Genomic DNA, 22031 nt, shown 5'->3' on the forward strand with positions numbered 1-22031 from the left:
GTCAATTACAGTCATTGGAAAAGGAATGGACAAGGTACAGGGACACAGTGCTAGAAGTGGCTAAAGAACGTCTTGGAACAGTAGTGTGTAAAAGCGGGAAGAAGCAAACAGCTTGGTGGAATGACATAGTCAAGGAAGCTTGTAAAAGGAAAAAGAAGACCTATCAAAAATGGTTACATACTAGAACTCAGGTAGACAGAGAAAGTTATGTTGAAGAAAGATACAAAGCCAAACAGATAATTGCAGCATCCAAGAAGAAATCTTGGGAAGACTTGGGAGACTATGGGTCAAGCTGCTGGAAAACCATTCTGGAGTGTAATTAGCAGTCTTCGAAAGGGAGGTAAGAAGGAAATGACAAGTATTTTGGACAGGTCAGGAAAACTGCTGGCGAATCCTGTGGATGCCTTGGGCAGATGGAGCGAATATTTTGAAGAGTTGCTCAATGTAGGAGAAAATACAATCAGAAATGTTTCAGATTTCGAGGTAGAATGGGATAGGAATGATGATGGAAATAGGATCACATTTGAGGAAGTGGAGAAAATGGTCAATAGATTGTAGTGCAATAAAGCCGCTGGGGTGGCTGAAATTAAGTCGGAACTCATCAAATACAGTGGAATGTCAGGTCTTAAATGGCTACACAGGATAATTGAAATGGCCTGGGAGTCGGGACAGGATGCATCAGACTGGACAAAAGCAGTAATCACACCAATCTTTAAACATGGAAACAGAAAAGATTGTAACAACTACAGGAGTATCTCTTTTATCAGCGTTGTGGGTAAAATCTTCTCAGGTATTGTTGAAAGGAAAGTGCGAGTATTAGTTGAGGACCAATTGGATGAAAATCAGTGTGGGTTTAGGCCTCTTAGAGGTTGTCAGGACCAGATCTTTAGCTTACGGCAAATAATGGAGAAGTGTTATGAGTGGAACAGGGAATTGTAATAAACGGATTGAGTGCCAAATAGGAGGAACAAAGTTAGAACAGGTGGACGGTTGCAATGCTTAGGATGCATATTCTCACAGGATGGCAACATAGTGAAAGAACTCGAAGCGAGCTGTAGCAAAGCTAATGCAGTGAGCGCTCAGCTACGATCTACTCTCTTCTGCAAGAAGGAAGTCAGTACCAAGACTAAGTTATCTGTGCCCTGTTCAATCTTTGGACCAATTTCGTTGTATGGATTCAGGTTACCTTATCAACAAGGTTGATGTTACGGATATGGAAGTAGCTAGGATGATTGCAGGTACTAGTAGATGGGAATAATGGCAGGAGGGTGTCCACAATGAGGAAATCAAAGAAAAACTGGGAATGAACTCTATAGATGTAGCAGTCAGGGCGATCATTCTTAGATGGTGGGGTCATGTTACACGCATGGGAGAAGCAAGGATACCCCAGAGATTCATGGGTTCAGCAGCAGAGGGTAGGAGGAGTCGGGGCAGACCAAGGAGAAGTAATAGGTTTAAAATCAGAAGAGGCACCAATGTTAGCACTGAATAGGGGATCGTGGAGGAATTTTATGAGGGGGCTGTGCTCCAGACTGAACGCTGAAAGGCATAATCAATCTTAAATAATGATGATGTTGATTGCAAACAAATTTAGATCCATATCTGATATATGGCTTTAGGTCAGCCTGCTTGCACAAATGAACCTTAAATCATTTTATTCATTACTACTGTATCTGTGGCTTATCTTAAGGAATACAACTTATAGTCTGAGGAAATACACTCCTGGAAATTGAAATAAGAACACCGTGAATTCATTATCCCAGGAAGGGGAAACTTTATTGACACATTCCTGGGGTCAGATACATCACATGATCACACTGACAGAACCACAGGCACATAGACACAGGCAACAGAGCATGCACAATGTCGGCACTAGTACAGTGCATATCCACCTTTTGCAGCAATGTAGGCTGCTATTCTCCCATGGAGACGATCGTAGAGATGCTGGATGAAGTCCTGTGGAACGGCTTGCCATGCCATTTCCACCTGGCGCCTCAGTTGGACCAGCGTCCATGCTGGACTTGCAGACCGCGTGAGACGATGCTTCATCCAGTCCCAAACATGCTCAATGGGGGACAGATCCGGAGATATTGCTGGCCAGGGTACTTGACTTACACCTTCTAGAGCACGTTGGGTGGCACGGGATACACGCGGACGTGCATTGTCCTGTTGAAACAGCAAGTTCCCTTGCCGGTCTAGAAATGGTAGAACGATGGGTTCGATGACGGTTTGGATGTACCGTGCACTATTCAGTGTCCCCTCAACGATCACCAGAGGTGTACAGCCAGTGTAGGAGATCGCTCCCCACACCATGATGCCGGGTGTTGGCCCTGTGTGCCTCGGTCGTATGCAGTCCTGATTGTGGCGCTCACCTGCACGGCGCCAAACACGCATACGAGCATCATTGGCACCAAGGCAGAAGCGACTCTCATCGCTGAAGACGACATGTCTCCATTCGTCCCTCCATTCACGCCTGTCGCGACACCACTGGAGGCGGGCTGCACGATGTTGGGGCGTGAGCGGAAGACGGTCTAACGGTGTGCGGGACCGTAGCCCAGCTTCATGGAGACGGTTGCGAATGGTCCTCGCCGATACCCCAGGAACAACAATGTCCCTAATTTGCTGGGAAGTGGCGGTGCGGTCCCCTACGGCACTGCGTAGGATCCTACGGTCTTGGCGTGCATCTGTGCGTCGCTGCGGTCCGGTCCCAGGTCGACGGGCACGTGCACCTTCCGCCGACTACTGGCGACAACATCGATGTACTGTGGAGACCTCACGCCCCACGTGTTAAGCAATTCGGCGGTACATCCACCGGGCCTCCCGCATGCCCACTATACGCCCTCGCTCAAAGTCCATCAACTGCACATACGGTTCACGTCCACGCTGTCGCGGCATGCTACCAGTGTTAAAGACTGCGATGGAGCTCAGTATGCCACGGCAAACTGGCTGACACTGACGGCTTCGGTGCACAAATGCTGCGCAGCTAGCGCCATTCGACGGCCAACATCGCGGTTCCTGGTGTGTCCGCTGTGCCGTGCGTGTGGTCATTGCTTGTACAGCCCTCTCACAGTGTCCAGAACCAGTATGGTCGGTCTGACACATCGTTGTCAATGTGTTCTTTTTCCATTTCCAGGAGTGTATTTACTGTAACCAATATAAATACATACAAGCGTTTGAAGTCTCTGGTAATGGGTCCAGTGAGCCAACAGCAACCAACTGTAGTATTTCACTAGGTAAAATAGACTGAATGGTACTTCATCTCTTAGATTTCTTCCTGGCCATATTATTAAAAATAACCCATTTCTATTAATTTTCCCAAACATTTTTCAGCCCCAACATTACCTTATGTTAAGTGTATGCAGCCATTGAGTACTTGCACATACATTCTGCCCAATAAAGATTCCACATGGTGCAGTGTTCCATCTTTCATCTAAACACTATCCCTTAAACTCAACACTACAATCTAAGTAATTTATTATCCCGTCTTTCCTCGAATTCTCTTTTCATCGATTTTAGATGTTCATCGTCATGTTGTTATCTATGCAAGCTTTAAGATATAGTTGAAGTCTCCTCCAGTACAGATGCTCTCTCCATATAAAAGATTTCCAGTTTTTCGTTCATAATTGCATCTTCATTCACTTTCATATCCATAGGGAACCTAGACAAGTCGTGTGGGACACTATATATTACTTATCACAAATTTATCTAATTTCTGTGTTGAAGTGTTGTAAGTAAGGTACCTCTCCTTTCAGCATCCTATGGCACGGTTTAGTCTTATGAGAAAAGTCTGTAAAAATAATAACTTCATGTCCCCAAAGAAAATTATAAAATTGTTCAAAATACCATATAACAGCAGATGTCTCCTTCCTCAAATGCAATAACCTTTTCACATTTAGTGAATATTCTACTTTCCAGTGCTGTATTTCTGTGCTCTTCACCTTCTTCGTTTTCTACCAGTTGGACGAGTTAATATCCAGTGCCATATGCATTGCTATCCATGCTCATATAAAAGCGTTGGTTCAGATCAGGGTGATTTAGAAACTTATGCTACCATTAGCTTTTCAAAACTATTCTGGGATACTGGTGTCCAAATACAAGCCTTGCATTCTCTCAATAATTTATTAAGTACAGGCTGTAGTCGAAGTTTCTATAAAAACCGCATGTCTGGAGAAATTTTCAACTGCTTTTTAGTTTTGAACACTAGAAATTCTTTACTAGCTTTCATCTTTGCTAAATCCCCTACTTTTCCTTCTTTTGTCATAACATATCCTAGATAATTTAACTCTCTTCTAACCATTTATTTTTTTGCGTTTTGTAATCCATTCCAGCTTTTGTAATGTCTTAAAATACTTCTTCCTCAATTCTACAATGACTGTTCCAGTCCTTGTTTGCCACTATAATTTCATCCACATACTCAGGAATTTGTGAGTGTAGCTCATCCTACAGAACTAAATCCAATGATCTAATAGAAAATAGACAGAAATGTTTAGTCTAAAGAGGACAACACTGTGTTAGCATCTTTCTCCAGTTAACAAAAGTGCTGTTTACTTGTGTGACTCCTTGTATATAGGTATTTCCCACTACCCAGCAGTTAAGACGGTATTTATCATGAATTTATCACCATTAGACATACATATTGTATCTTCTATTGTGTATGCTTTGTAACGTTCCCTCCATGGTATGGTACTCAATTTTCTAGCTTCTATCACTACACATACACTTATATCCTTCTTATCCACCTTCAGTCATGGATAATTATATTTGCTGTTGCTCCTTTCAGTAATAATTCACTTTTCCAAATGAGCCAAAGGTTCTGCCACAGCCTTGTTTAAAGTCAAAGGAATTCTGTAATGTTTTGCAAAAAAAAATGTGTATATTCAGTTTCCATTCAAAATCGTTCCTTTTTCCTGATTCACCAAAATACCTTCTCTTTATTGATCAATATATTATATAACTCAACTTCCTGATATCTGTTAAGACTTTCAATTCATCTACATCGTCTTGAGAATTTACATTTTATCAACATTTGATTCAGTGTAGTCCTAATGATATTCTGATACATAATCATCACAACATGTAGCTAATGGCATAATAGTCACTGCATACAGTGTATTTGATCATCTGTATCCATCAATCATTCATTTAACCTTACTGAAACTTCCATACCATTACATACAAAATTAATCATTCCCCCCTCTCCATACTAAACTACAGTTAAACATAAATCAGGTACTGCAAAATATAAATGCTCTAATTCATATCCATAAATCTGCAATGTCAGATAAACTTGTCCTTTTATATCTTTACTCAACCTACTTGTGGCAAGAACCACTGTTGCTCCAGGTACATGTTCCTGTGCAATTTTACTATTTTTACCTTTAAATTCCCAAAATGCTTCTGACAATTTTTACTTCTACTTCTGTGCATATACTCTGCTAGCTACTGTATGGTTCATGATGGAGGGTACATTGTACCACCACTAATTATTTCCTTTCTGGTTTCACTCTCACAAACTGTATATGCCTCCATATGGGTCCTAACTTCTCATATCTTATCTTTGTAGCCCTTACACGCAATGTGTGTTGGTGGCAGTAGAATCATTCGACATTCAGCTTCAAGTGACAGTTCCCTAAATTTCTTCAATAGTGTTGCCTGAAGAGTTTGCCACCTTCCTTTCAATGATTCCTATTTGAGTTCCCAAAATATCTCTTTAACACTTACGTGATTTTTGAACTTGCTGGCAACAAATCTAGCAGACCATCTCAGGATTGTTTTGATGTCGTTCTTAAATCCAACCAACCTTTTATGGATCCCAAAGTATCAAGCAGCTTTCAAAAATAGGACGCATCAACGTCCTATATGTGGACTCTTTTAGATGAACCGCATTTTCCTAAAATTCTCCTATTAAACTTAAGATAACCATTCGAATTCGGTACCAAAGTCCTCAGAAGATTTTTCCATTTCATATTGCTCGACAACACTGTGCCCAGATATTTAAATGAAGAGACTGTTTCAAACAATGCACTACAAATGCTGTATCTGTTAATTACAGGATTGTTTTTCCTACTCGTACCTGTTAACGTACATTTAGAGCTAACTGACATTCAACACAGCAAGTACAAATTCGCTTCCACTGTCCAGCAAAACCGTTCTTGTTAAACTATATATGTTAATCGTTATCATGGGTTGACTCCTTTTGTATAGCTCCTCTTCATCTTCCTACCTCAACATATGCTGTTCTGTAGTCTCTGCAATCCAAATAGATTTAATTAAACTTTTACACAATATTTACTTTTTCTTGTAAACGATCTTCAAATCCCCTTTGTCTTGGATCATCTCCCCGATCCTCCTTTTCAATAGATTCTGTACTCTGGCAGTCCTAGTGTCCAGTTGCTCTAGTCTCTTTTGGGCCCAGAATAGATATGAGTTTATCATCCTGCTCATTACTTGTAAGTTTAATTGCCTCTGTATTTAACGAGTATTGCACCACTTTGACCAGTGCCAACATAATCTCCCATTTGACTGTCCTCCCTACCATTCTCTTTAGGATCATCCTCTGATTCTTCCCCTTCATCACTTAATTCACCATCTTTACTAATACACTCCACGTTATCGTCTTCACTAACTACATTGTAATCCATTGCACATCATTCACAACTCCATTTTGCTATATTTCCCTTTTCTTCTGAACATTTCTTAAGACCCTCACTTAACATTTTCATCTCTTGTACACGCTTATTATACATCATCTCATAAGGGGAAATGTTCACACAGGTATTACAGACATTTACATCACAATTACTATTTACCTCATCCAAGTTACAAGTCGTTATAAATTTATCTTCACTTTCTGTAGTGCTACAGACCAAACTATTCTCTGTACCGCTATCCCCTTCAGATAAATTCTCTCATCAACTTGTAACCCATTGTCCATAATACAGAATCTGCTTGTTTTCCTATTTTCTTCTTCCTTTATTGGCTACTGGATACTTTTCAAGCTATAAGTTTGTAGTTCCCCATTCCACCCACTTTCTCGTTTTTTATAAAGTCGCGTCACTACTGAGTACTTTAATTGGTCAGGAAACAGACCATTCCAAACAGGGTAGCGTTTAAGACGAAAGTCTTGGAAAGCATTTTTTTCTAAGAGAGTTGTATGATGCCCTATAGGAACTAAGCTTCTATTTCGCTGTATTCAGAAAGTGATTTCCATATCCTTCCTCGTTCCTTTAACTGTCATATTACATTAATTATTACATATTGACACATATTTTGCAGTAGTATTTCCATATACAGGCATATTATAAATATTCCTCCATAGATATTTCACCGACCATGACAGAATAGTCGCAGTAGCACCTAGAGAACATGTAATAGCCACAATGAAGTGATGGCCACAAACTACAACTGTCAAAGTGCAGCTCTCATACATGTACAATAAATGTTTTACATACTCTCTTTCTTGATAATACAATTTCTACTTTTCTGTATAGTTTAACTTTCGAAATAACTGATTACACAGATAATATTAGCTGGAAATACTCAAGTGCTCAGACACAAATTACTATATTTATGCAAAAAATTCCTTACACTACTAACGGATGATTTTACTGGTTATAGTGGCGCACACTTTGAAACATTTTGTTTCATATTATGAACTGATATTAATGAACTCGCAAACAAAAATTACACCACGCTTTTATGATTTTCAAGTGAGTTCTTTAAGTGTATGTTACTGCCTTGACACAACTGTGTCTGCCAAATATACATAGCTTGAATGTTTATTGTAATATCCAAGTATTATACAGTTCTCTATATAAATTCGAGCAAAACAAAATTGTATTTTATGTAAGATTTCGCACACTTTAAATGACAATGGACCTAAAAATTAAATACCTCCACATCTAAATACCCTGTATCACTCAATAAAATACATGCAGCTCACTTACTGACAACATTACACTAACCCAGGGCACTATGTACACTAAAGTGCACAAAAAATATACAAAGTTAACATGGAGAACATTACTAAAACTGCTGATCTTACAACTTGTAATTCATTCCATTCAGAATATACATCATAGTGTTACTGCCTGATTAAAGTAACCATTACCGTGAGAGATTGTGGGTTTTATTCATCATCATCACTATCTACATTATACAGAGTGTTTCGAAATGAATATACAGGTATTAATGCTTTGTAGCACATTCACCTTACAATTATAAATAATACACCAAATGGAAGAGAAATAAAAACAATTTTTTTTTTACAATTATTCAGTGTGAACACCGATCACACATTGGGTCGAGAGGCGAGTTGTTCCGAAGCCTTGAGTAATGTGTCAGGTGCAACAGTTGCAATAACACTGTTCTTGAGTCGGATAGAGCAGCTAATATCGGAGGCACATACACTTGATCACATCAGATCATGTGTAAACGTGGAGGTCCTGCTTAAAATGCTGTGTCAACCGGCCTCTTGGGCCCATTCGACCATTCTGACACAACATCGTTTAACCAGTCACACACTGAGCTATGCCAGTGAGGCGATGCACCATTTTGCGACCAACTAAATATGCATTGCTCAGCTCCTTCCCATTGAGGCATGGGCCATAGCTGTAACACATCAAGATAAGAAACACCAGTTACAGTTGATTTACCGAAAAGAAAGGCCCATAAACATTCTGCGGGGAGGTTCCTTGGGGCTAACCGTGAAAGACTCGCACTCGCTCAACATGTTTTTCAGTCACCCTTTTTCATTCCATACTCTTCCCACTGCGCAGACGTATGCAAACAAACGTGTATGTGTTGCTCTTTCATTTGGTGTACTATTTACTATTGTAAGTTGAACGTAATAAATGCTACAACGCCTTAAAACCGTTAAGTTCATTTTGAAACACCCTGTATTTACATATACAATAAAACCGACGATCTCCATAGCCGAATTGTTACAGTAATTACAAAAGAACATGTGTTGGATTTATGGCATCTCTTGGGATTTTTTTGGTGTTGGGAACTTCTGTACGAGAAGGCGAATAAATTCTGCACTAGGTCCACCATTAAGTTCATCTTTCATCAAGCCAAATGTGGGATGTTATAAATGTTGACATCAAGGTAAGCCCAAGTGTCTGAGCACCTGTGCACATTGGTTTTAATTACATCACACAAACACACACACACACACACACACGCACACACACACACACACACACATACATATATACAGGGTGAGTCACCTAACGTCACTGATGGATATATTTCGTAAACCACATCAAATACTGACGAACCGATTCCACAGGCCGAACGTGAGGAGAGGGGCTAGTGTAATTGTTTCATGCAAATCATACCAATGTGCACGGAAGTATGTTTTCTAACACAAACCTCCGTTTTTTAAAATGGAACCCCGTTAGTTTTGTTAGCACATCTGAACATATAAACAAATATGTAATACGTTCCTCACTAATGATGCAATTTGACATAGTCAGCAGGTAGATTTATACAATTTGGGAGGGTATTCTGGTACTGTTTGGGGGTAGCTGCATGAAAAAATTATGTATATATGCTTCATACCATTATATATATACAAATGAGTTATATATATATATATATATATATATATATATATAACTCATTTGTAACTGACAAAGGAGTTCAACAAGGAGGTATCTCACTGTCATGCTTATTCAACATTCTCTTGGGAGAAATAATCAGAGAGCAGGAATAGCTTGTTGAAGTTATCTGAACTTTAGAGTAGAAATGAAGAAGAGTCAGTGTATAGCTCCCAGCTGTATTAATGAATAACAAAGCTGGAGCCAGGCTATCAATAGAAAAATTGTATTAAACCTCCTGTAAAACTGGACTCCAACCTCCCTATAAAGGAATCAATATACAGACACCATATCAGCAGTAAACTGCCACTGAAATTATAGTATGGAAAAAGTCATAAGTCACTCACTTTAACTATTTCAGGAGAACAATCTTACACACTATACTGAACACAGTCTGCAGAATATTCAAAAGCTGAAAGGCACACAAAGTGACATGAAATCACTACAACAAAAGAGCAATAACTCATAATGCAAAACTATGACAAACAACACAGCTGCGTTAGCAGAAGCCTAGAATTTGGCAGAAACCACATTAATTAATGTGATGACAGAAATTTATGTAGCAGGGAAACAAGAACAAAACATTCTTAGAAAAAAATCTCTGAAACTGTTATCTGAGACCGAATTTGGAGCAGACGACCTACAAAAGAGCTCTACAAACATGCAGACAATGTCACACATAAATTTAGGAAAGAGTCCTACAGTTCCACAGACACCTATGCAGGATGGATGAAAACAGACACAGTAAGAATACTTTTTATGGTTATTAATGCAAGAAAATTAAAGATATGTTGGATAAAAGAAACACTAAAAGGCCTGCAGCAATTGAAAATTTCAAAAGAGGAAATGGAGGAGAGGAAACAAGAAGTAAGAGCAAAAATAAGAAACTAGAACATTTTAAAAGCAGCAAAAAATTGATAGACGATAGTAAGAAAAATACTCTTGAATTAATGAAGAAAATTTGGGAGAAAAAAGAAATGAAATGTAGTTGTTATTGCCTCGATTCCTCATGTTCTGAAATATGAATAATCAAGAACAATTAATAGAAATCTGGTATCCAAGGAGGAATGGTCAATATTTTGGGATATAAAAGGAACGATCATTCGAAGTAAAGACGTCCAGAAATTATGTATTCTAAAATGCATACCTTAAAGGCTATGAGCAGTTCATCATCTTCAACTCCGAAAAAAACGCTTCTACTGCAAGCGTTTTGCTTTCCTTATTTTTGGAGCCCGTTGTTCCGAACAAGAGAAGAAAAGGTTGTCTAGTAAATAGGGGCTCTTCATTGCAAACCTTACGAGGTATGGGCTGTGTTCAGTAGCAAAGATCTGTTTCACACTGGGAAAGGTCTAAATATGCTCATAGCTCTTAACCCTCAAAATACCGAGGTGACTAGAGGGTAGTTTATGCCAATATTTTGAAAATATAGTTAACTAGACCTGTACATTATATTTTAAAATTTGGACAGAAATTGTTAGTTTTCTAATGACGTCTTCTACCATATTCAGTAACAGTTTTAAACCTTTCAGTAAAACTTAACGCAAGAATCTTAATCTCATTGGAGGATGGTACTCTTCACAACAAAGGTGGTATTCATATTTTAAGTTTCAGGATACTTCTTACAATGGAGCATATTTTTAAAAATGTATGATTGGAATAAAATTCAACGACAATTAACGAAAAATTCATTTTTAAACATTTTTTGCGGTGGTCGTGAAGTATCGCCCTTTGGTCATGGAAAATTCGGTGGTTTTGCTAAGAGCGCACTGGAAGGTCTTTTCACGTTCTGAATCCAAATTGTATATGAGCGGTTATTTAAAAAGTGTTTTGTTAATGAAAGTTAACGCCAGTTAACGAAATCAGATTTTTCAAGAATTTTGTTGTGGTGGGTGTAAAGTACGCCCCCTCCTTTGTAGTACACGTTATGGAAAATAGGTTGTTACAGTTAGTGTAAAGCACAGGCTTTAGTACCCATTTTACTGGACTTTTTACGTATATACACTCCTGGAAATTGAAATAAGAACACCATGAATTCATTGTCCCAGGAAGGGGAAACTTTATTGACACATTCCTGGGGTCAGATACATCACATGATCACACTGACAGAACCACAGGCACATAGACACAGGCAACATAGCATGCACAATGTCGGCACTAGTACAGTGTATATCCACCTTTCGCAGCAATGCAGGCTGCTATTCTCCCATGGAGACGATCGTAGAGATGCTGGATGTAGTTCTGTGGAACGGCTTGCCATGCCATTTCCACCTGGCGCCTCAGTTGGACCAGCGTTCGTGCTGGACGTGCAGACCGCGTGAGACGACGCTTCATCCAGTCCCAAACATGCTCAATGGGGGACAGATCCGGAGATCTTGCTGGCCAGGGTAGTTGACTTACACCTTCTAGAGCACGTTGAGTGGCACGGGATACATGCGGACGTGTATTGTCCTGTTGGAACAGCAAGTTCCCTTGCCGGTCTAGGAATGGTGGAACGATGGGTTCGATGACGGTTTGGATATACCGTGCACTATTCAGTGTCCCCTCGACGATCTCCAGAGGTGTATGGCCAGTGTAGGAGATCGCTCCCCACACCATGATGCCGGGTGTTGGCCCTGTGTGCCTCGGTCGTATGCAGTCCTGATTGTGGCGCTCACCTGCACGGCGCCAAACACGCATATGACCATCATTGGCACCAAGGCAGAAGCGACTCTCATCGCTGAAGACGACACGTCTCCATTCGTCCCTCCATTCACGCCTGTCGCGACAGCACTGGAGGTGGGCTGCACGATGTTGGGGCGTGAGCGGAAGACGGCCTAACGGTGTGCGGGACCGTAGCCCAGCTTCATGGAGACGGTTGCGAATGGTCCTCGCCGATACCCCAGGAGCAACAGTGTCCCTAATTTGCTGGGAACTGGCGGTGCGGTCCCCTACGGCACTGCGTAGGATCCTATGGTCTTGGCGTGCATCCGTGCGTCGCTGCGGTGCGGTCCCAGGTCGACGGGCACGTGCACCTTCCGCCGACCACTGGCGACAACATCGATGTACTGTGGAGACCTCACGCCCCACGTGTTGAGCAATTCGGCGGTACGTCCACCCGGCCTCCCCCATGCCCACTATACGCCCTCGCTCAAAGTCCGTCAACTGCACATACGGTTCACGTCCACGCTGTTTGGGAATGCTACCACTGTTAAAGACTGCGATGGAGCTCCGTATGCCACGGCAAACTGGCTGACACTGACGGCAGCGGTGCACAAATGCTGCGCACCTAGCTCCATTTGACAGCCAACACCGCAGTTCCTGGTGTGTCCGCTGTGCCGTGCGTGTGATCATTGCTTCTACAGCCCTCTCGCAGTGTCTGGAGCAAGTTTGGTGGGTCTGACACACTGGTGTCAATGTGTTCTTTTTCCATTTCCAGGAGTGTATTAGCTGAGTTCCATGCGTTTCCCATCCATTTATTCCACTTCCGTTACTCCACTTCCTCCACCTGCTGCCCCTCTCTATCCATCTGCTCCTTCCCCTCTCTCTGTCCAGTTGTTCTACTATAAGCCCATCACCTACAACCCCCTCTATCTCCTTCCCATTCCCTCTAAGTCCATCTGCCTCCCCCTATGTCCATTTTCTTCTCTTGCCTTTCTCGCCCCATCCTTCCTCTCACTCTTTGTCCAAACTGTCCTCTACCCTTTCTCTCCCCATTACCGCCTCTCCTCTCTCTGTTTATCTGCTCCTCCCGTATGTCTGTGTCCACTTCCTCCTTCGCCTTTCGCATCTGTCGATGTCTTCCTCCTACCTTCTCTCTCTCTCTCTCTCTCTGTTTTTCTCTCTCTCCATGTTACCACCCCTACAATAGGAAGCCACTTGTTCTTATCCTATAATATGAGTGCTAAGTTTTGTTGAAATCGCTCCAGCGGTTTGAAAGAAGATTTTTATCGTTGTGTTTGCTTCATTCGCTCATATCACATATATTTCACATATATATGTAATACATTTTGCACATATTTCAACACATATTTCTCTCGTATCTCTAGTGAATTTCGTCCAGCAGTATCCTTTCCCCGCAGCTCAGTGTTTAAGATGTCATTTTTCCTGAATTATCTGTTGCACATTAGAATTTGGTACATGTAAAGTGTGTTGCAAAGTTACTGAGCGCTCTTATTGTCCAGTACTAGATCCAAAATTTCTGGATGTTCGCGCACTGTGGGTTACACTTCTGTTTCACCCCCACCCCACCTCGTCGATAGGTAGGTAGTTCTTACTCCCACGGTGCTCGTCTTCAGACAGTAAGTGATACTTTGCACGAAATTAGGTTGAACTCGATCCAGTGCTTTGGGAGGAGATGCGTAACATACATAAATAAACTTGTATATGTACATTAAAAACAAAGATTCCAAGACTTACCAAGCGGGAAAGCGCCGGCAGACAGGCACATGAACAAAACACACAAACACACACACAGAATTACGAGCTTTCGCAACTGGCAGTTGCTTCGTCAGGAATGCACTTTTCCCTTGTCAGTACGTAACTTGTTATTATGGACTGTCATGAACAATACATACTAATGTGTGATACAGACATGGATCGCATAATGTATTACGTAAGCACGACAAATATGTATGATATCATTCAGTCTATGTGCATGGATGGTTGGAAACCTTGCCTAACCCAGATGATAACACTGTAATGTCCTGTGCTTGGCTTGAAGAAAGACAGTCTTAATGGTGAGCATGTTGCAGAAATTGTTGTCATATGTGTTCCGGACTTAAAGTACTGGGAACTGGACCGAGGTCCTTCCACACCTAAATCAACAGAGCAAACTTTTTTAACATTTTTCTTTTTTTATTTGTCAATTGTCCACTTAACCACTTTTTTTAAACTCTCACTTTACCTCTTTTTCAGGGACACTTTTCAGGGACACACTTTACCGCTTTCTTTAATTTCAGATTACACTTATTAAAAAAAAAAGTACGAAGTCGGAATGAGTACTACATGGCAATACCACTTTCTTACTTCTCTCTCTCTCTCTCTCTCTCTCTCTCTCTCTCTCTCTCTCTCTCTCTCTCTCTCTATATATATATATATATATATATATATATATATATATATATATATATGGGCCATTAAAATTACTACACCACGAAGATGACGTGCTACAGACGCGAAATTTAACCGACAGGAAGAAGGTGCTATGACACGCAAATGATTAGGTTTTTAGAGCATGCACACAAGGTTGGCACCGGTGGTGATATCTACAACGTGGTGACACGAGGAAAGTTTCCAACCGATTTCTCATACACAAACAGCAGTTGACCGGTGTTGCCTGGTGAAATGTTGTTGTGACGCCTCGTATAAGGAGGAGAAATGCATACCATCACGTTTCCAACTTTGATAAAGGTCGGATTGTAGCCTATCGCGATTGTGGTGTGCTCAACGACGAACCTGGGTGCACGTATGGCAAAACGTCATTTTTTCGGATGAATGCAGGTTCTGTTTACAGCATCATGATGGTCGCATCAGTGTTTGGCGAGATCGCGGTGAACGCACATTGGAAGCGTGTATTCGTCATCGCCATACGGGAGTATCACCCGGCGGGATGGTATGGGGTGGCATTGGTTACACTTCTCGGTCACCTCTTGTTCACATTGACGGTACTTTGAACAGTGGACGTTACATCTCAGATGTGTTACCACCCGTGGCTCTACCCTTCATCAGATCCGTGTGAAACGGTACATTTCAGCAGGATAATGCACGACCGCATGTTGCAGCTCCTGTACGGGCCTTTCTGGATACAGAAAATGTTCGACTGCTGCCATGGCTAGCACATTCTCCAGATCTCTCTCCAATTGAAAACGTCTGGTCAATAGTGGCCGAGCAACTGGTTCGTCACGATACGCCAATCACTACTCTTGATGAACTGTGGTAACGTCTTGAAGCTGCATGGGCAGCTGTACCTGTACACGCCATCCAAGCTCTGTTTGACTCAATGCCCAGGAGTATCAAGGCCGTTATTACGGCAAGAGGTGGTTGTTCTGGGTACTGATTTCTCAGAATCTATGCACCCAAATTGCGTGAAAATGAAATCACATGTTAGTTCTAGTATAATATATTTGTCCAATGAATACCCGTTTATCATCTGCATTTCTTCTTGGTGTAGCAATTTTAATGGCTAGTAGTGTACAACAGCGTAAAGAGATTTTTGACGAAAAGACATTGAGGCAGTTATACCATCAACGCACCAGGTTGAAGTTACTGCTTTGTGAAAAACTGCGTGAAAAAGTCCGTAACTGGTTGCTCCACATCCTCATCCGACAGGTATAGTCTTCCCTTCAAGGCCTTCTCTTAAGAGTCCGAAGGTGTAAGAACCGCATGGGGAGAGGTCTTTACTATAGGGCGAGTGCTCGAGTTTCTTCTACAGGAGGTTCCATAACTTCTATGATACGACATTTGCGACATGCCGACGTGGGTTATAATGAAGAAGCAGCTTCCACGGTCGCAGCATTCTGTAACGGTGGTTTTCGGTACTCATGCTGCTTCTTACACGTTCTTAATTCTCCGATGGATGTCTATCGGTGCTTGTCCTGCTGCAGCAAAGAACAAAAATAAAAGCGCGTTGGTTCTGTTTAGTCGCGTTTGATACTAATGTCCTCACAGTTCATGTTTCCGCATTTACCGCACTCACCGTGAAAAGACGCGAAAGCCACACTAGTATCTTGCCTACAGGTCGGTGCTTATATGCCCTCATTGGAGCAGTGGTACGTTCACATACGCTGCAGCAACTTCCTCAGATTAAAATTTTCTGATCGTCCCTTATATCTTTCACTTTCATTACGCGACAACTAGTTCGCCTCTAATTTCATTTGGGTGATAGTGGTCGTCTGATCCCTCTGGATCCCCCCCCCCCCCTCCACCACCTTTGGCTACGTCCTGGACTCACTTATCTGGGAAGCTATTCCATTTGTTCCATTAACGGTCTGCAGACGACCCCACCGCCTACATCATCTACATCTACATCTACATTTACACTCCGCAAGCCACCGAACGGTGTGTGGCGAAGGGCACTTTACGTGCCACTGTCATTACCTCCCTTTCCTGTTCCAGTCGCGTATGGTTCGCGGGAAGAACGACTGTCGGAAAGCCTCCGTGCGCGCTCGAATCTCTCTAATTTTACATTCGTGATCTCCTCGGAAGGTATGAGTAGGGGGAAGTAATATATTCGATACCTCATCCAGAAACACACCCTATCGAAACCTGGACAACAAGCTACACCGCGATGAAGAGCGCCTCTCTTGCAGAGTCTGCCGCTTGAGTTTGCTAAACATCTCCGTAAAGCTATCACGCTTACCAAATTACCCTGTGACGAAACGCGCCGCTCTTCTTTGGTTCTTCTCTATCTCCTCTATTAACCCGACCTGGTACGGATCCCACACTGATGAGCAATACTCAAATATAGGTCGAACGAGTGTTTTGTAAGCCACCTCCTTTGTTGATGGGCTACATTTTCTAAGGACTCTCTCAATGAATCTCAACCTGGCACCCGCCTTACCAACAATTAATTTTATGTGATCATTCCACTTCAAATCGTTCCGCACGCATACTCCCAGATATTTTACAGAAGTAACTGCTACCAGCGTTTGTTACGCTATTATATAATCATACAATAAAGGATCCTTCTTTGTATGTATTCGCAATACATTACATTTTTCTATGTTAAGGGTCAGTTGCCACTACCTGAGCCAAGTGCCTATCCGCTGTAGATCTTCCTGCATTTCGCTGCAATTTTCTAATGCTGCAACTACTCTGTATACTACAGCATCATCCGCGAAAATCCGTATGGAACTTCCGACAATATCTACTACGTCTGTCCACAGTCGTTCCTTTTAATGTGTGTCAGGGCGCTGATGACGCCGACGTTGAGGGCCAATAAGCCCCAACACACACACACACACACACACACACACACCCACACACACACACACACACACACACACACACACACACACGCCAGAGGTTACTTTAACTTCTGTAGACGTCTTTCCATTGAGAACAACATGCTGTGTTCCGTTTGCTAAAAACTCTTCAATCCATTCACACAGCTGGTCCTATATTCTGTAGGCTCTTACTTATTTTATAAGGCGACAGTGCGGAACTGTATAGAACGCCTTCCGGAAGTCAAGGAAAATGGCATCTACCTGGGAGCCTATAACTAATATTTTCTGGGTCTCGTGAACAAATAAAGCGAGTTAGGTCTCACACGATCGCTGTTTCCGGAATACATGTTGATTTCTACAGAGTAGATTCTGGGTTTCCAGGAATGACATGATACGCGAGAAAGAAACATGTTCTAAAATTCTAGAACAGATTGATGTCAGAGATATAGGCCTATAGCTTTGCGCATCTGCTCGACGACCCTTCTTGAAAACTAGAACTACCTGTGCTCTTTTCCAATCATTTGGAACCTTCCGTTTCTCTAGAGACTTGCGGTACACGGCTGTTTGAATGGGGCAAGTTCTTTCAAGTACTCTTTGTAGAATCGAATTGTTATCCCGTCAGGTCCAGAGGACTTTCCTCTGTTGAGTAATTAAAGTTGCTCTTCTATTCCTTGGACACTTATTTCGATGTCAGCCATTTATTTGTTCGTTCAAGGATTTAGAGAAGGAACAGTAGTGCTGTCTTCCTCTGTGAAACAGCGTTTGAAAAAGGTGTTTATTATTTCAGCTTTACGCGTGTCATCCTCTGTTTCAATGTCACTATCATCCCATAGTGTCTGGATACGCTGTTTCGAGCCGCTTAGTGATTTAACGTAAGACCTGGAACTTCCTAGGATCTTCTGTCAAGTCGGTACATAGAATTTTATTTTCGAATTCACTGAACGCTTCACGCATAGCCCTGCTTACGCTAACTTTGACATCGTTTAGCTTCTGTTTGTCTGAGAGGTTTTGGCTGGGTTTAAATTTGCAGTGAAGCTCTCTTTGCTTTAGCAGTAATTTCCCAACTTTGTTGTTGAACCACGGTGGGTTTTTTCCGTCCCTCACAGTTTTACTCGGCACGTACCAGTCTAAAAAGCGTTTTACGATAACCTTGAACTTTTTCCATAAACACTCAACATTGTCAGTGTCGGAACAGAAATTTTCGTTTTGGTGTTTGGTAGTCTGAAATCTGCCTCCTATTACCCTTGCTAAACAGGTAAACCTTCCTCTCTTTTTTAATATTCCTATTTACTTCCATATTTAGGGATGCTGCAACGGCCTTATGATCACTGACTCCCTGTTCTGCCCTTACAGAGTCAAAAAGTTCGGGTCTGTTTTTTATCAGTAAGTCCAAGATGTTGTCTCCACAAGTCGGTTCTCTGTTTAATTGCTCGAGGTAATTTTCGGATAGTGCACTCAGTATAATGTCACTTGATGCTCTGTCCCTACCACCCATCCTAAACATCTGAGTCCCAGTCCATATGAAGGTGCACCAAAATAGAAGACCGGACGAGGACTGATGACTGAAGCAAGTGTTTTAAGTTGCCCCTGGACATAAACAACAGTAACGTACTGCTGTGCGCATACAAATAGACGACAATGTGAAACATTTTGCAATGCATGGTGTCACTATAGCGTATGCGTTGCCAAACGGGCATTACATTTCATTAATGTTTATTTACTCTGCACAATTATAGCTGCAGCCAAATTTATTGCATATTTCATACGTAGGCAATTTATACCCTTTAATGTGACGACTTATTTTATAAGACCCGATAAATGTTATTCCGATGCTGACACGTCATTTAAGCGGGTCGGTCATTCTCTGAGGCTTCAGTAAGCATTTGAGAATGACTGCAATGCCGAAATCGTGATCGTATGAAATAAATGAATAAAAATTTACAGTCAAATGGCGAAAATTTCTTTCAAAAACTTCTACATGACTGTGGTCATCCGACAGAGGATTTCTAAAAAATCGTCCTCAATAAACATTTTCTAAATTGGCGTAACAACATGTCACGACAACACTGTTGGCTTTCTACCAACCTTCTCATTGACTTCCTTTGGTCATCTCTGTTGCCACGCGGGATTGTCCGAGCGGTCTGAGGCGCTGCAGTCGTGGACTGTGCGGATGGTCCCGGCGGAGGTTCGAGTCTTCCCTCGGGCATGGGTGTGTGTGTTTGTCCTTAGGATAATTTAGATTAAGCTTGTTGACTGATGACCTTAGCAGTTAAGTTCCATAAGATTTCACACACATTTGAACATTTGAACAATTCGTCATCTCTGTTAAACTCTCGTTAATGCTACATGACCGTAGCAGCATGCCTCTGATCTCGTTCATCGTATGCTGACATCTTACGTGATTGATACTCCTTATGCAGCAATAGCGGCATAGGATTGTTCACACTAGCTCCGCGTTTGCAATTTTCAGATGCACCACACAATTCCAAAATAATCTACGCCATATATTGGCACTCAGTACAGCTCATCTTACCTTTTGATCCTACATCACTCCACTTCACTGTTACTTATAAATATTAAATAATAAATATTAAAATGTTATGACGTGCTATAGATTTTCAAATGGTTCAAATGGCTCTGAGCACTATGGGACTTAACATCTGTAGTCATCAGTCCCCTAGAACTTAGTACTACGTAACCCGAACTAACCTAAGGGTATCACACACATCCATGCCCGAGGCAGGATTGGAACCTGCTACCAGAGCGCGGTTCCAGACTGTAGCATAGAGATTTTCGCCATTAATCATGTAATGGTGTACTATCGGCTTATTATATCGCATATGCACACAAACTGTACACAGCTGCCATCTATCATGCAAACCGGATATTCTCAACTCATTCTGCATTTTATTAGGATCATTTAGTGATGGCATTTCTCTGTGCACTTACTCAGGAACAAAATAAATCGTTTCATGCTTCCTTTCGCACGCTGGATAATGAATTACGTTAAAAATTCACACAGTTTTATATCCATAAGAAATTCGTCGATTCACCCGACTACATCAGAAGAGACTCGATAATTGTCTGTTGGCCGCTAATGTGGTACAGTATCGATGCCCATCGGAAATACACTCCTGGAAATGGAAAAAAACTACATTGACACCGGTGTGTCAGACCCACCATACTTTCTCCGGACACTGCGAGAGGGCTGTACAAGCAATGATCACACGTACGGCACAACGGACACACCAGGAACCGCGGTGTTGGCCGTCGAATGGCGCTAGCTGCGCAGCATTTGTGCACCGAAGCCGTCAGTGTCAGCCAGTTTGCCGTGGCATACGGAGCTCCATCACAGTCTTTAACACTGGTAGCATGCCGCGACAGCGTGGACGTGAACCATATGTGCAGTTGGCGGACTTTGAGCGAGGGCGTATAGTGGGCATGCGGGAGGCCGGGTGGACGTACCGCCGAATTGCTCAACACGTGGGGCGTGAGGTCTCCACAGTACATCGCTGTTGTCGCCAGTGGTCGGCGGAAGGTGCACGTGCCCGTCGACCTGGGACCGGACCGCAGCGACGCACGGATGCACGCCAAGACCGTAGGATCCTACGCAGTGCCGTAGGGGACCGCACCGCCACTTCCCAGCAAATTAGGGACACTGTGGCTCCTGGGGTATCGGCGAGGACCATTCGCAACCGTCTCCATGAAGCTGGGCTACGGTTCCGCACACCTCTGGTGATCGTCGAGGGGACACTGAATAGTGCACGGTACATCCAAACCGTCATCGAACCCATCGTTCTACCATTCCTAGACCGGCAAGGGAACTTGCTGTTCCAACAGGACATTGCACATCCGCATGTATCCCGTGCCACCCAACGTGTTCTAGAAGGTGTAAGTCAACTACTCTGGCCAGCAAGTTCTCCGGATCTGTCCCCCATTGAGCATGTTTGGGACTGGATGAAGCGTCGTCTCACGCGGTGTGCACGTCCAGCACGAACGCTGGTCCAACTGAGGCGCCAGGTGGAAATGGCATGGCAAGCCGTTCCACAGGACTACATCCAGCATCTCTATGATCGTCTCCATGGGAGAATAGCAGCCTGCATTGCTGCGAAATGTGGATATACACTGTACTAGTGCCGACATTGTGCATGCTCTGTTGCCTGTGTCTATGTGCTTGTGGTTCTGTCAGTGTGATCATGTGTTGTATCTGACCCCAGGAATGTGTCAATAAAGTTTCCCCTTCCTGGAACAATGAATTCACGGTGTTCTTATTTTAATTTCCAGGAGTGTATATTAAGACAGAAACCATCTTTTCACTGACATCTACTGTTTGCACGATAATATGTGTGAATAAAGGGAGTTATGCTTTTCGTGTGTAGTATTCCGTGAACACATATTTATTTATTGATAAGAGTGTTTTCTAATAGAAACGTCATAATGTTCGAACTGTAAAACATGTTGTAGGCTCCGGTAAACGTTATTGGTTATGTAACAAAAGGAACCACTG

The 22031-nt window shown here is 42.3% G+C and overlaps 1 protein-coding gene across 3 annotated transcripts in view; it reads left to right on the forward strand.

Annotated features, from left to right (window-relative positions):
* The window catches only part of LOC126284338 (uncharacterized), a 285882-nt gene that overhangs the window by 205645 nt on the left and 58206 nt on the right, over positions 1-22031 (forward strand). The window lies entirely within an intron of this gene.

Source organism: Schistocerca gregaria, chromosome 8, assembly GCF_023897955.1.
Source record: "Schistocerca gregaria isolate iqSchGreg1 chromosome 8, iqSchGreg1.2, whole genome shotgun sequence".
Lineage (NCBI taxonomy): Eukaryota > Metazoa > Arthropoda > Insecta > Orthoptera > Acrididae > Schistocerca > Schistocerca gregaria.